This window comes from Moschus berezovskii, chromosome X (assembly GCF_049115385.1).
Source record: "Moschus berezovskii isolate FMDL1 chromosome X, NW_MosBer_1.0, whole genome shotgun sequence".
NCBI lineage: Eukaryota > Metazoa > Chordata > Mammalia > Artiodactyla > Moschidae > Moschus > Moschus berezovskii.
The window spans coordinates 107,936,088-107,952,057 of NC_142488.1; positions in this window are offsets into that span (position 1 = coordinate 107,936,088).

A 15,970-nucleotide genomic window follows, 5' to 3' on the forward strand; every position below is an offset into this window, starting at 1 on the left:
GGACTCTGTGGGAGCATGAGTGGGTAGGATGATTTGAAAAGATAGCATTGAAACATATATACATTACCATATGTGAAACAGATGACCAGTCCAAGTTCGATGCATGAAACAGGGCACTCAAAGCCGGTGCACTGGGATGACCCTGAGGGATGGGATGGGGAGGGAGATGTGAGGGTGGTTTGGGAAGGGGGGACACATGTACACCCATGGCTGATTCATGTCAATGTATGGCAAAAACCACCACAATATTGTAAAGTAATTAGCCTCCAATTAAAATACATAAATTTTTTAAAAAAAGATTGACTGGTTTGATCTCCTTGCTATCCAAGGGACTTCCAGGAGTCTTCTCCAGTACCATAGTTCGAAGGCATCAATTCTTTGGCATTTTTCTTAGAACAGCCTTCAAGGACTAAGACAGACGGCAAAGCTGAAATAGGCTGCTGCTGCTAATTCACTTCAGTCGTGTCCGACTCTGTGCAACCCCATAGATGGTAGCCCACCAGGCTCCGCCGTCTCTGGGAATCTCCAGGCAAGAACACTGGAGTGGGCTGCCATTTCCTTCTCCAATGCATGAAAGTGAAAAGTGAAAGTGAAGTTGCTCAGTGGCTAGTGGAGACCATAAGACTCCATGTTCCAAGTCCTGTCTAAAGTCCTTTTTATCACTTTGCTCAAAGGTGATAGTCAGCTAAGTTTTAGGATAGCCTGTATATTGGCTTAAACGATTAATTTCTGCTTGTAGGGATGCGAGGCATAGTGCATGCACCTGAGGTCACAGTGAAAATACTTTTTTTGCAGGAGAAATGACAGCGATAATACTTATCTGTGAAAGGATAGAATGTACTTCAAAATAAATGAATGAAGTTTGCCTCTATCAAGCACATACTACTCCTTCTTAGGAAAATATATTAGTACTTTCACTTCTTCCTTTATCTAATGAACTTCTACCCTAAAGTGGCAGGCAATATAATGCCTCCTCGACAAAGATATCCTAATTCCCAGAATCTATGAATGTTACCTTACATAATGATGTGATTCCCCTCTTGAGATGAGACAATTCTCCTGGATTTTCCAATACAGTCCAGTGGAACCACATGGGTCATTATAAGGAAGACAAAATAGTTAGAACCAGACAGAGAGATCTGAAGATGCTCTGCAGCTGCTTATTTCTAAGATGGAGGAAGAGGGGAATTTCATGGTTGTCAAGTGGCTCTGCACTCCCAATGCAGGAGGGCCCAGGTTTGATCCCTGGTCAGGGAACTAGATCCCACATGATGCAACTAAGAGTTTGCATGCCATAACTAAAGATGCCATGTGCTACAATGAAGATTAAATATCCCACATGCTCAACTACGACCTGGTGTAACCAAAAAAAAAAAAAAGATGGAGGAAGAGGACCATGGGTCAAAGAATACAAGTAGTTCTAGAAGCTGGGAAAAGCAAGGGAATGATCATCTCCTAGAGGTTCCAAAAGGACTGCAGTCAAGTCAACATGTTGATTTTAGACCAGTGAGACATGAATCGGTCTTCTGACCTTCATAAGTGTAGGATAATAAATTTGTGTTATTTTGAGGCACTATGATTGACAATATAGTGCACTTGTTACAACAGCAATAGGAAATTAACATGCTTACTTTTAGGGCTTAGTTCACCTATCACCTCCTCCTAATAGGCTTCTCTGTCTTCCAAGGCAGATGTAGGGATCAGTGTTTCCATTGCCTAGAGTATGTCTCTATTTCCATGACATCACAAAGAAACTGAATTTCACTCCATTTTCATCCTCTCCTCCTCTGTTGTAGGTGTCAATGACTGCATAAAGTGAAGAAGAGAAGTTCAGGTCACTTCCACACTTCTGCTACAAATGACCTCTGGGAAATAACCTGTAATCCATGGGAAACCAACACTGACCTTTCAGCAACTGAATATATTTTTCCCTCCCTTTTTGGAGGTTCTGTGGTATAGGCAGTCATTCACCAACCTGAACCCAATCATCTTTCCAGCCTCATCTTTTCACTTCCTATTCCAGACTGCTTCAGTCAGGATCAGGCAGGGAAAGCGAACCCACACCAGCCAGCTCCATGAAGAGAATTTAATACAGAAAACAAGTGAAAACTGTGTGAGAAGAGCAGAGAGAGCAATGGGGGAAAGAAGAAGCAACCTACAGCTTAGGAACTGCAAGAAGCTGCTCCCACCCTTAGGGTTGACCAACAAAGGCAGGATGTAATATTACCAGGCCTGGGAACCACGAGCCAGGAACACCAGGGAGTAGCTAGAACCTTGGAGGAAGATTCACTAAACGGAAGTTGGGACACTGGAGCTTCTGAATAAGACCTGGAGCCAAAGAGAAGGCACTGCCGACTGAAAGAAACCCAAATAAAAGCAGAGGAAAAGAGTAGATACCATGGTTTCTCCCATTCTCCTGCCTGTCAATCTCTGACTAGGGTCTAATGCAACCAGAAGGCATTTGATGAGGAGACACAGGAAATCTAATTTATCCTGGTCAAAATCATCACAGAGCAAGGGAAGGACAAAGGATGACTCTAAAAGCAAAATTTGGCTTCTTATTGTTTCCCAGATGTACCATCATATGTTTTTCTTATTCCCCTCATTTGAATTGCCTCCCCCTTCTCTCATCTCAAATATTATCTCCTCTGTGAAACCTTATTTAGCTCTCACAGACTTCTGAACTCTAATATCTCTGCAGAACATGCTACTCATTTGGTAATGAACCTAACCCATATTGAGAAGTGGCATTGTGAGCCATCCTAGCCTACGTGTACTACATGACTATTAAGCTCTTTGTAGGGCAGGGATATCTAAACATCCACATCTGCCATGGACATCCAGCACATGGCAGGTTTTTGATAGGCTGCCCAAAGCCTAATGTGAACAGCAGAACAGTAATCCTTAGAAGTTTGAGATTACCTGTGACTTTCAGGGATAATAGTCAAATATTTAGCAACCAGTATTAGCATAGACATCATTTTGCCAACAAATGTTTGTGTCATCAAAGTTATGGATTTTCCAAGAGTCATGTACAGATGGGCAAGTTGGACTATAAAGAAGGCTGAGCACCGAAGAATTGAGGCTTTCAAATTGTAGTGATGGAGAACTCTTAAGAGTCCCTTGGACGGCAAGGAGATCCAACCAGTCAACCCTAAAGGAACTCAACCCTGAATATTCATTGGAAGGACTGATGCTGAAGCTCCAGTATTTTGGCTACCTGATGCGAAGAGGTGACTCATTAGAGGAGACCCTGATGCTGGGAAAGATTGAGGGCAGGAGAAGGGGACGACAGAGGATGAGATGGTTGGATGGCATCATCGACTCAATGGACATGAGTCTGAGCAAAGTCCGGGAGATAGTGAAGGACAGGGAAGTCTGGCGTGTTGCAGTTCATGAGGTCAAAAAGAGTCAGACACAACTTAGGAACTGAACAACAACAAGAACATGGCATGGGCACTGTGTAGTAAGAATGTGCACCACCCTCAAAGAACACAACAAACCCCAGTTATAAACATCTATACACCTGTACTGGGGCACACCAGCTGAACATCTGGCTGGAAGAAGAATCCATAGCCAAGAGAAAAGCCCAAAATAGATCATAAAATAGCATGTTCAGTAAAAACATGTAGTAAGACATAATATGTATATATACACGAACATTACATTGTGTGTATTGAATTAAACTCTAGTCTTTGTTTTATACATCTGATACATTATATATTAATATAAATTCTTAATGATCATCTATATTTTCATATACACATACATATATGCGTGAAAATCAGAGTGTAATGCAATGGTTACCTCTGGGTACCCATTAAGGGTGAGCATTATTTATCTCTTGTTTTGCTTATTTACATCATCTGATTTTTCTATAACATGCAAGTATCACAGGATAAAAAAGATTATAAACTAAATGAACTTCTTATAATGTTTCATTAATCTCTAGCAGGTGGCTGATGAATGAAAGGAATAGAGAGGGATGAGGGTTATAATACATGCTCTAATAATACATTTTAAAATACCCAATAGCCTGGAGAGGTTTTACACTCTATGCATTTTCTCTAGCCTTTAGAGAATCTGAAAAATTAAATTTCATCCAGAAACATTGTCCTTTTGGAAAGCAAACAAATCAAGATAACTCAGGCTTATCTTAAGGCATGGCTTAAAATTTGCATGGAGATCAGTGTTTTATACAGTGCTGAGACTGATTCAGAAAATCATCACTGTTTCACTCCATGAAACCTGCCTGCCACCCCCAAAGACACCTCCTGCCTGCCACCACTCTTTCTCCCCATGAAACCTGCCTGCCACTCCCAATGACACCCACAATGTAGTCTTTGGGATTTACTCACTGTCAAAGCTGTAAACAGCCAGGTCAACTATGATTGTCAACTCCTCCATAATCAGGCCGAGCTCAGAGGTCATGGCCAGCATTTGGATTCACAGCAAGGAAACACAGAGGCCAGGCAGACAGACCTGTCAGAGATGTGGTGACACAAACTATTTCTGGCCTGACCCCTCAGGTAAGGAGAATTGCCAGTTTTGGGTGTTGCAAACTAAACCTCAATGTTTCCAACATGACATCGTTGGGATCTCCAAATAGTTGATTTTCTTTACTGAGATTCTTTATTGCTATTTTTGTTCTGTAATTACTTCTCAAAAATCTCCTGTCATGGTGACGCCTCCAGTTCTCTCATTCTCATCTCAGGCTATTACCAAGACAGAAACAAACCCCATGTTTTTCCAATTCTGGTGGCTTTCCATTAACTTTCATTTTGACTTGGACCTCCAAACTAGGTCAGCTCAAATCTGAGCAATTTCTCCTTTTCCAACAATTAACATCACCTATTAATAAGACTTTTATTTTTTTTAAATTTTTACTGGAGGCATATGGGAATACCAGACCACCTGACCTGCCTCTTGAGAAACCTGTATGCAGGTCAGGAAGCAACAGTCAGAACTGGACATGGAACAACCGACTGCTTCCAAATAGGAAAAGGAGTACGTCAAGGAGTACGTATTGTCACCTTGCTTATTTAACTTATATGCAGAGTACATCATGAGGAACGCTGGGCTGGAAGAAGCACAAGCTCGAATCAAGATTGCCGGGAGAAATATCAATAACCTCAGATATGCAGATGACCCTACCCTTATGGCAGAAAGTGAAGAGGAACTCAAAAGCCTCTTGATGAAAGTGAAAGAGGAGAGTGAAAAGGTTGGCTTGAAGCTCAACATTCAGAAAACAAAGATCATGGCATCTGGTCCCATCACTTCATGGGAAATAGATGGAAAAACAGTGGAAACAGTGTCAGACTTTATTTTGGGGGCTCCAAAATCACTGCGGATGCTGATTGCAGCCATGAAATTAAAAGACACTTACTCCTTGGAAGGAAAGTTATGACCAAACTTGATAATATATTAAAAAGCAGAGACAGTACTTTGCCAACCAAGGTCCGTCTAGTCAAGGCTATGGTTTTTCCCGTGGTCATGTATGGATGTGAGAGTTGGACTGTGAAGAAAGCTGATCGCCGAAGAATTGATGCTTTTGAACTGTGGTGTTGGAGAAGACTCTTGAGAGTCCCTTGTACTGCAAGGAGATCCAACCAGTCCATTCTAAAGATCAATCCTGGGTGTTCATTGGAAGGACTGATGCTAAAACTGAAACTGCAATACTTTGGCCACCTCATGCGACGAGTTGACTCACTGGAAAAGACTCTGATGCTGGGACAGGTTGGGGGCGGGAGAAGGGGACAACGGAGAATGAGATGGCTGGATGGGATCACCAACTCTGTGGACATGAGTTTGAGTGAACTCCGGGAGTTGGTGATGGACAGCGAGGCCTGGCGTGCTCTGATTCATGGGGTCATGGAGAGTCAGACACGACTTAGCAACTGAACTGAATTATTTTACAATATTATATTCGTTGGTTTTGCCATACATTGACATGATTCTGCCCCGGGTGTACATGAGTTCCCCCTCCCGAACCCCCCTCCAACCTCCCCTTATCCTCCCTCTGGGTCATCCCCGCATACCAGCCCTGAGCAACCTTTAACATGCATCCACCCTGAACTGGCAATTCGTTTCACATATGATAATATACATGTTTCAATGCCATTCTCCCAAATCATCCCACCCTCACCCTCTCCCACAGAGTCCCAAAGACTGTTCTATACATCTGTGTCTCTTTTGCTGTCTCGTATACAGGGTTATCATTTGCATCTTTCTAAATTCCATATATATGCGTTAGTATATTGTATTGGTGTTTTTCTTTCTGGCTTACTTCACTCTGTATAATAGGCTCTGCTGCTGCTGCTAAGTCACTTCAGTGGTGTCCGACTCTGTGTGACCCCATAGACGGAAGCCCACCAGGATCCCTCATCCCTGGGATTCTCCAGGCAAGAACACTGGAGTGGGTTGCCATTTCCTTCTCCAATGTATGAAAGTGAAAAGTGAAAGTGAAGTCGCTCAGTCATGTCCGACCCTTAGCAACCCCACGGACTGCAGCCTACCAGGCTCCTCCATCCATGGGATTTTCTAGGCAAGAGTACTGGAGTGGCTTGCCATTGCCTTCTCCGATAATAGGCTCTAGTTTTATTTTTAAAAAAGGTTTAACAAAATGTCAAACACATTCCTCCTCTATAAAGACAAGAGCTATATTTCAGTTCAGTTGCTCAGTCGACTCTTTGCGACCCCATGAATCACAGCACGCAAGGCCTCCCTGTCCATCACCAACTCCCGGAGTTCACTCAAACTCATGTCCATCGAGTCAGTGATGCCATCCAGCCATCTCATTCTCTGTTGTCCCCTTCTCTTCCTGCCCCCAATCCTTCCCAGCATCAGTCTTTTCCAGTGAAAAGAGCTATATTTAGCTCGCTCTAATTAAAAATAGGTAAAATGCTACTTGGTATGGGAGGAGGGGGAAATCTGTTCAGTTCATATCTCCTTTCAAATCTTTGACATTTGAGTTTCTTTAGAGTTGTTTATGGTTTGAATTAACTCTGTTCCATTTAGTTTGAAATACATCTAAATCGTATTATTGATTTTCTTAAAACTCTTCCAGTTCCCCAGTTGTACATGCATTAAATTCTGGGCCTGTAAAAGGGGTTTTATGACTCTCATCCTTAGTTAAAAGTATCCAAACCAGAGAATTGCTCCTAGGTGAATTCTCTCCTGAGAGTCAGGCTGAATGCTGCCTATAGAAAGGGATATGAGGCTATCAATGAGTTTGATACATAGTCATCGCCATTTGACAATAACTAGAAAGCAAAAACTCAAAATCTGAACCAATCTGAGACCTGTTCTATAAAGAATAGAACAGAGATCTGCATTCACAAGCCAATGTCACAGCATCTATTTGTCCTCTGTTCCTTTTGAACAATTCCACATGATTAAAAAAAAAAAAAAAAAAACCACTCTCCATGAAAGAGAACTCACTCAATATTAAAGAGGTGAAGGGAATAAGTTGTTGCGTCTGGCCCTCCTTGGGATGGGTGTTGAGACTCCAGGAAGTAAAATTCCTAGGGAGAACTGATACTTCTAATTCTTGAAGCAAAGTTGTCCCTGGTGTGGGGGTGATAGGAGGTGAGCCACTGAACTTCACCTGATACAATAACCTTATCACCCAACTCCATAAAAGACAGAAAGCAGCAGGAGCCAGTGGCTGGATTCAAGACTTTCCAGTGTGCAAACATATATGCTTCTCGGTGTGTGTGCCTGTGCATGAATGTGTGTGTGTGTGTGTCAGAATATACGTAAATGCAGGGTGTGTATGTGTGAAGCCCTGTGGCCCAGGCTGTGTGGATGTGTAGGTCAAGAGGAGTTTTCAAAGCCAAGAGTAGAAATATACTCTAGATATCATTCTCTTTGGCCTTTTGCTGTCATAAGAACATCTTCTCTATTTTTTGTGTATTAGCTGCATTCTTGACATTACACCTTGTGTAGGGAGAGATTCCAAAAGGCACACTAAAGCAGAGCAGGAAATGTCAAGCAGCTATCATAAAGTGATACAGATTGACTTTCTTGTCAGAAAAGTCACATTTTTTTCACCTGCTATGCTTTGGTAACCTCTCCCTACACAAGGTGTAATGTCAAGAATGCAACTAAAACGCTCAAAAAATAGAGAAGGTGTTCTTATGACAGATAATGGCCAAGCAGCCAAGAACCTGCAACAAGAAGGTAGGAAAATGGGCCTTCCAGAACCTCCTTCTATCTTAGCTGTCCCCCAAAGACTAACTGGCATCAGTAACCTAGAATGACTTTCCCTTCCATTTCTTACTTAATATTTCCCCCCTAATTGCACATTAGTAGACTGAGAGGATCTTAAAGACAGAAATTTGAGGGGCAGTTGGGGGGGTCAATAGCTGAAAGGGATAAAGAGAAATAAACCTCCAGTTATAAGATAAATAAACCATGGGGATATATTGTACAGCATAAGGAATATGGTCAATAATATTGTAATAATTTTGTATGGAGACAGATGGTTACTAGACTTATCATGCTAATCATTTTATAATGTATGGAAATGTCAAATCATTGTGCAATATACTTGAAACTAACATGATATTGTAGGTCAACTACATTTCAATAAAAGACTGAAATTGTCTTATTGATTTCTCTGTTCCCAATACTAACATAGTAGCTGACATGTAAGTTGGACTCTCTGTTTACTGAACTACATCAAATTTTTCTATCTCAGAGGCAGGTTTAGGTTTCCCTTGCTCTTCCAAAGAAAAATTTTCCCTTTAATTCAGTTATATATCCTCAAACTTATTCGTGATAGAATTCAGTACAGAAGTCCTGAGAAGATTATAAGATTATCTTTCCAAAAACCACCTTGCCTAACACCCTAACAATGTCATTTCTCTCCTTAAAAGTTAAAAATACATATAACTAAATAATGCATAAAAAAGTTAAATGCATATCATGCATGAATTGACTGTATTAATATTTTCTAGAGAGCTGTTATGTGCTTGGCATTGTGTCTGTTCTCAGAAACTATAAAGATAGATGAGACACAATCTCTCTGTCCTTTGGGAATTTATCCTGTAAGACAGATAAAACAGAACCAAATTAGTCTGGTACAGGTTGTGGGTGGTAAGTGCCAGAGGAGGGTTTGTTAAAAGGTACCCATTCAGAAGAAGATGGCACATCTCTTCCCATTTGTTTAGTCACCAAAAGCTTCCCAAAGAAGGGGACATCCAAACTGGACTTTATATGATGTGTGGGATTTGCATAGGAAAAGAAGAACTTTGACACTCCAAGTAGAAGGCACAAGGTGATAACAGTCACAAAATTCAGAATTTCTAACAATCCCATCTAGGGCTTCATCATATATGTTTTCTAAAGAGGAAAAAACTTCTTGTGAATATAATATGGACAGTCTGTCACCTTCTGGATAACCACACCCAATGCTATGCTTTCCAAATCAGACAGAGAGGAAGTTGGTTCCCTTCTAGGGTGGTATAAATCTAGTGAGCCAAATACAAGATGGGTTGTTCTTGGGTCTGCATGAGCCTTTCCTTTTGAATAACGTGTCATTGTCTATTTAATAGACAGCTGCATTTTAAAGAGAATGGGATGCAATGAGAGGGAGCAAAAGTGAATTTTCAGCAGTTCCTTAACAATGATATATTTCTACTAAGATTCAAAGTTCACCCAAAAAGAAAGAAAGAAAATTCCATGAGAAACTTATCCATAGAAAGTTTTCTCATTGTGAACAGAATTTTGTCCACAGGATGCCAAGCATCTAACTAAAACAAACAAAACCTTTCAGCAAGAATGCTGCCTATTTGGTATTTAACTTGCAGAACAATCCAGAGATACCTGGATATTGGGGCAAAGTTCTGTTTTTGCCAGAATAAAACAGATATCAGCATTGTGTAGGCACAGCCTCACTATACTTACTGGGAAGCCAAATCATTGAGCAGGCTCCCCATCAAAACACCAGGCACTTTGGCTCCAGTCGCTGATGCCTTACTGATCTTGAAGAGGAAATAAGTGCTACAGTGCTAAGAGATTGGATTTTTATAATAGCGATTCACCTAATTTGCCCTCAATTTGGTACTAGTCATCCTGCTACGACAATTTAAAGGCACCATTCCCTCTTAACTGATCCATTTAAAGAGGATTCATATCTTGTCTGGAAATTGGATAGCAAGTGCACAATGGTCCTAACTTTCCATTAGAATCCTTTACATAGTGTAGTTAAGGCTAAAAATATTTAAAGTGGATTAAGAATAGAACAAAGAAATGAAGTGCAACTGTGACTGTGACAGGGTATGAATATTAATGATGATTTTTTCTCATTCCTTTGCTCATAGAGTACCATCTTCTCTGCCTTTTAAGATTTTACTTATACTGCAGAGCTGAATTTCAGCCCTTGCTGCTCTGTGATATGATACATACATAGAGATACAATTAATCTGTAGTCTATTACCTGTCTGACAGATAAGGTGGTAAAACCATGATATTATGACTCCCCACTGCCTAAGGGATAAAGTCTGATCTCAGTCTGACATATAAGGCCCTCCATAGGCTGGCCCAATCAGCTTTATAAAACTGTCTCTCACTATCCCTTTACCCCTTTGCAAAATTGTATCGACCTACTGGCGTGCTGTGATTCATGGGGCTGCAAAGAGTCAGACACGACTGAGCGACTGAACTGAACTGAACCCCTTTAGGGCTTCCCTGGTGGCTCAGTGGTAAAGAATCTGCCTGCACTGCAGAAGCCACAGGAGATGTAGGTTAAATCCCTGGGTTGGGAAGATCCCCTGGAGGAGGGCAAGGAAACCACTCTAGTATTCTTGTCTAGAGAATCCCCAAGGACAGAGGAGCCTGTGGGCTACAGTCCATAGGGTGACAAAGAGTCAACACGACTGAGTGACTTAGCATTCACCTCTTAACACAGGATTCCCAGCTGACGCTGGTGGTGAAGAACCTGCTTGCTGATGCAGGCGATTTAAGAGACAAAGGTTCGATCCCTGGGTCAGGAAGTTCCCCTTGAGGAGGAAATGGCAACCCATTTTAATACTCTTGCCTGGAGAATCCCCAAGGACAGAGGAGCCTGGTGAGCTATAGTCCATGGAGTCGCAAAGAGTCGGAAACGACTGAAGCAACTTAGCATGCAGCACACACCCCTTTAAAAGGGCTTCCCTAGTGGTTCAGCACTAAAGAATCCACCTGCAATGCAGCAGCTACAGGAGATACAGGTTTGATCCCTGGGTTGGGAAGATCACCTGGAAGAGAGCATGGCAACTCTCTTCCATATTCTTCCCTGGAGAATGCCATGGGAGAGGAGCCTGGTAGACTGCAGTCCATAGAGTAGCATAGAGTCGGTCAGACTGAAGCGACTTAGCACGAATGCACCCCTTTACACAAATCCTCTGTTAGAGCCAATGCAGTCTCTGCACTGGCCCCTGAAGTCTTCCTGTGCATATTTACTCATAATGGGGTCCTTATTTTAATTCTCATATTTTCCAACTTCTACCCATTCCTCAAGTTACAGCACAAAATTTCCTTTAAATTTTTAATTTAAAAATTTCTTATTGAATTAGAGTTTTTACAGTGCTGCATGTGTGTATATATATATATATATATTCATATTCTTTTCCATTACAGGTTATTACAAGATATTGAATACATTTCCCAGTGCTATACAGTAGGTCCTTGTTGCATATCTATTTTATATACAATAGTGTGTATCTGTGAATCCCAAACTCCTAATTTAATCCTCCCACCACCACCACCCCCTTCCCCTTTGGTAAACTTAAGTTTCTTTGCTATATCTGTGAGGCTATTTCTTTTTTGTAAAAAAGTTCATCTATATTATGGTTTTAGATAACACATATAAATGATATATTTTCTTTCTCTGTCTGGTTTACTTCAATTAGTATAATCATCTCAGGTCCATCCATGTGGCAAATGGCATTAATTCATTCTTTTTATAGCTGAGTAATATTCCATTGTGTATATATACCATATCTTTTTATCCATTCATCTTTCAATGGACATTTTGGTTTCAGCACAAATTTTTCATCTACAGAGCTTCTACAAGCCACTCCAAGCCACAATAGTGCCTCCTTCTCCAAACTATACCTCTCTTATGACATACAGTCTTATTTAAGTAACATGTATATCTCCAACTATAAACTCCTTCTGGATAAGGAAGATGTGTTTATTTTGCAGCATCTTGCAGCTCTTAATAATGTAGCACACAGCTGGATTAAATAAATCATTAATAATATAAATTAATGAATAGATGAATGGATATAAATAACATGAACACATCTATGTGGCACTCTATCATTTCTGCTGTTTCATTTCTATTGAATACCTCTAGGACTTTTGTCCTCTAAAACGTAAACTTTTTTTACTTAAAAATGCATCAACATATAGACTTACAGCAAAGTTTAAAACATTCCAGATGCCTAAATCTCAGTCCTGTGATTCCTATGGAATAAATCCGGTGGATTTCAGAGGATTTTGTGTTCATCAGTGCTTGGGAGAATGTGAAAAAGTCTTTCTTTTAAAAATAATAAAGTTCTGAAGCTAGAAATTGTTCAGTCAGAAAGCCTCTATGGTATTTCAGGTGCTGAAGAAAAATAAAGCAATGAGGAAGTAAAGGTACTTGCTTCAAGAAAGGTTCAATAAAAGCATATAAACTCAGAAAGAGGGAACTTCCCTGGTGGCCCAGTGGCTAGGACTCCAAGCTCCCAATGCTGGGGGCCTAGGTTTGATCCATGGCCAGGGATCTAACTGACTAAATAAGACTTCACATACCACAACTAGAGATCTCGCATACAAAAACTAAAAAAGATATATATATATCATGTGCTGCAACTAAGACCTGGTGCAGCCAAATAAATACTTTATTTAAAATAATAAACTCAGCAAGAACCATAATCTCTCAGAGGATGTATCTCTCAAATATGCCACTAATACATATTCTACACGCAGCGTAATATTTATTACCCAATTTTGCTCCCCAGAAAAAAAATAGGAATTTCATAAAAACTTTAAATGTCAACAAGGTGAAAAATTATTCACATTTATAATAAAGAATCACTTCTCTTTCCTTTAAAAACAATCTTAGAACTTACCTTCCCCAGTTGATCTGTTCCAGGTCCCCTCCTTACCTCTCACCCACCCAGCTCAGAGGAAGAAATGTCCCTTCTCTCACTCAAAGGGACACTTCCATGTGAGTTTTCAGGACGCCCACCCTCCTGTCTCTTGGCCCAACTCTGTTTCATATCAAATAGTTGGGTCCTTTGCTATTTGGCCCTGAGCTATTACTAACCTTGAGATACATCACTTGTGTTTATGTGTGTAATTTTCATACATTTCTATTATATTTCAAACATGACTCTTTCGACTCTCCAACAATTAGAAGATCTTTAAGGCCAAGGACTCCTGGTACAACCAAGAGGAGACTAAGGACCTAGCAATCAGTATCCAGCACCCGCATAAACATACAGAGCTCAAGCACTGTTACTGCCTGAAGTAATCTCAACTAATGAGAACCTGCTGTACAGCACAGAGAACTCCACTCAGTGCTCTGCTGCTGCTAAGTCACTTCAGTCGTGTCTGACTCTGTGTGACCCCACAGATGGCAGCCCACCAGGTTCCCCCGTCCCTGGGACTCCCCAGGCAAGAACACTGGAGTGGGTTGCCATTTCCTTCTCCAATGTGTGAAAGTGAAAAGTGAAAGTGAAGTCGCTCAGTCTTGTCCGACTCCTCGCAACCCCATGGACTGCAGCCTACCAGGCTCTGTCCATGGGATTTTCCAGGCAAGAGCACTGGAGTGGGGCACCATAGCCTTCTCCGACTCAGTGCTCTAGGGTGACCTAAATGGGAAGGAAATCCAAAAAAGAATGGACATATGTATACATATAGTGGACTCATGTTGCTGTATAGTATTAATTTAAAAATTTTAAAAATGAAAGTAGTCTCAGTGCATGTTCCTTGAAAACACGCGACTGGCATATATTTTACATGTAGCATGGCATCTATAACCCATGTACACTGTAGGAACTTCATAGAATCAGAGAACGATCTTCAGCTCTGCTACTTACTAGCTGGGTGACCCTGGATAAGTCTTTTATTAGCCTCTCTGTTTCCTACCCAGGAAACAGGAATAATAAGACAGTCCTTTTGTGAATTTTCGAAGATGTGTGTTAAATGCTTGAGGCACAATGAAACTCACTAAATGCTAATTCCTTCTCTCTTTCCCTAGTCCCATGCTGGGAAGGACACAGTTTCCCAGCTTTGCTTCATTCTTCCCTCCATGGGGGGAGGGGAGGACACAGGGAGTTGGGACAAGGGACAGGGACCTGGACCATTCTTCTTCAACATCAATGGTCAATTCCTTGTCTCTCTTCTGCATATCTTTTTGCTTTCTATGGAACTGCTTAACTCCATCCCTCTTCCTGCTATGAAGTGAAGTCGCTCAGTCGTGTCCGACTCTTTGTAACCCCATGGACTGTAGCCTACAATTCTCCTCCGTCCATGGGATTTTCAGGCAAGAGTACTGGAGTGGGTTGCCATTTCCTTCTCCTTCCTGCTATATCTTCTCCCAATTTCTAAGAGACACGGGTAATAACTATAGCTGAAAAAATTCATGGGCCAACTGGTTTACAACCTGGAGGGATGACGAACCAAAGCTATCTTTACACACTTCTGAAGCTTCACTGGGAAAGAAAACGTTTCTGGAAACCAAGCCACAGGGAATGGTCTTTCCCACAGAAGCACAGCTTTATATGATCATTAACATCTATACTATTACTAATACAGCACAATCCTTCACATTATGGGTTATATAGGCTTTTAAAGACTAGCCTGGAAACCTAATTACCGTGGAGACCATTGTTTGCTGTGGGAAAAATGCATTCCACATTCCAAACAGCTGACTCACAGACAAAATTTTGGAACACAAGCCATAGGAGTTACAAACTTTCTGTGTGTGTGTGTTTTTTTTTTTAACCACCCCAATATCAAGCATAGAGTGAGGGACTCCAAAGTACTGACTATTTACAGAAACTAGATAACTTGAAAAAATCACTTACAGTTCCCTCACTTCCCATCAAGATGGAGGAACAGAAGGACTTGCACTCATCTTCTCCTGCAAGAACAGCAAAATCGCAATTAGCTGCTGAACAACCATCGAAGGAGAATGTTGGATTCTACCAAAAAACATTACCCTATGTCCAAGAGCAAAGGAGAAGTGCAACAAGATGATAGGAAGGGTGCAATCATGGTTAAAATAAAATCTCAGACCTTCAGAGAGGCTTGGAGGACACAAACAAACCCTTGTGCACACCAGGACTGTGGGAAAGGAACAGTGCACCCCACAAGACACTGAGCCAGACATGCCTTTGAGTGTCTCCTATGGAGGCACGGGTCAGCAGTGACCTGACATGGGCACAGGGACTGGCTTCAGCAGACCTGGGAGGCGCGGCATGTGGCATAAGTCCTCTTGGAGGAGGTTGCCATTACCCCATCATAGAGCCCAGGAGCAGACCACCCACAAACTGGAGAACAATTAAAACCAAAGAAGTTCTCCCACTGGTGTAAAAATTTTAGGGCCCACATCAGATTTCCCAAGCTGGGGATGCAGCAAAAGGACTGAGAACCCCCATGGAGCAGACTCTTGGAGGGCACAACAAAACCTTGTGTGCACCAGGAGCCAGGAGAAAGGAGCAGTGACCCCACAAGAGGCTGAACCAGACATGCTTGTGAGTGTCTGGGAGTCTCCAGCAGAGGTGTGTGTTGACACTGGCCTGCCGCGGGGTCAGGGACACTGAATACAACAGTCCTGGGAGCCGCAGTGTGCAGGCATAAGTCCTTTTAAAGGAGGTCATTACTGCCATTACCCCAACCACAGATTGTCCTGAGGCCAAACTACAGGGAGGGAACACAGCCTCACCAATCAGCAGAAAACTGGATTAAAGATTTACTGAGCAGGGACTCT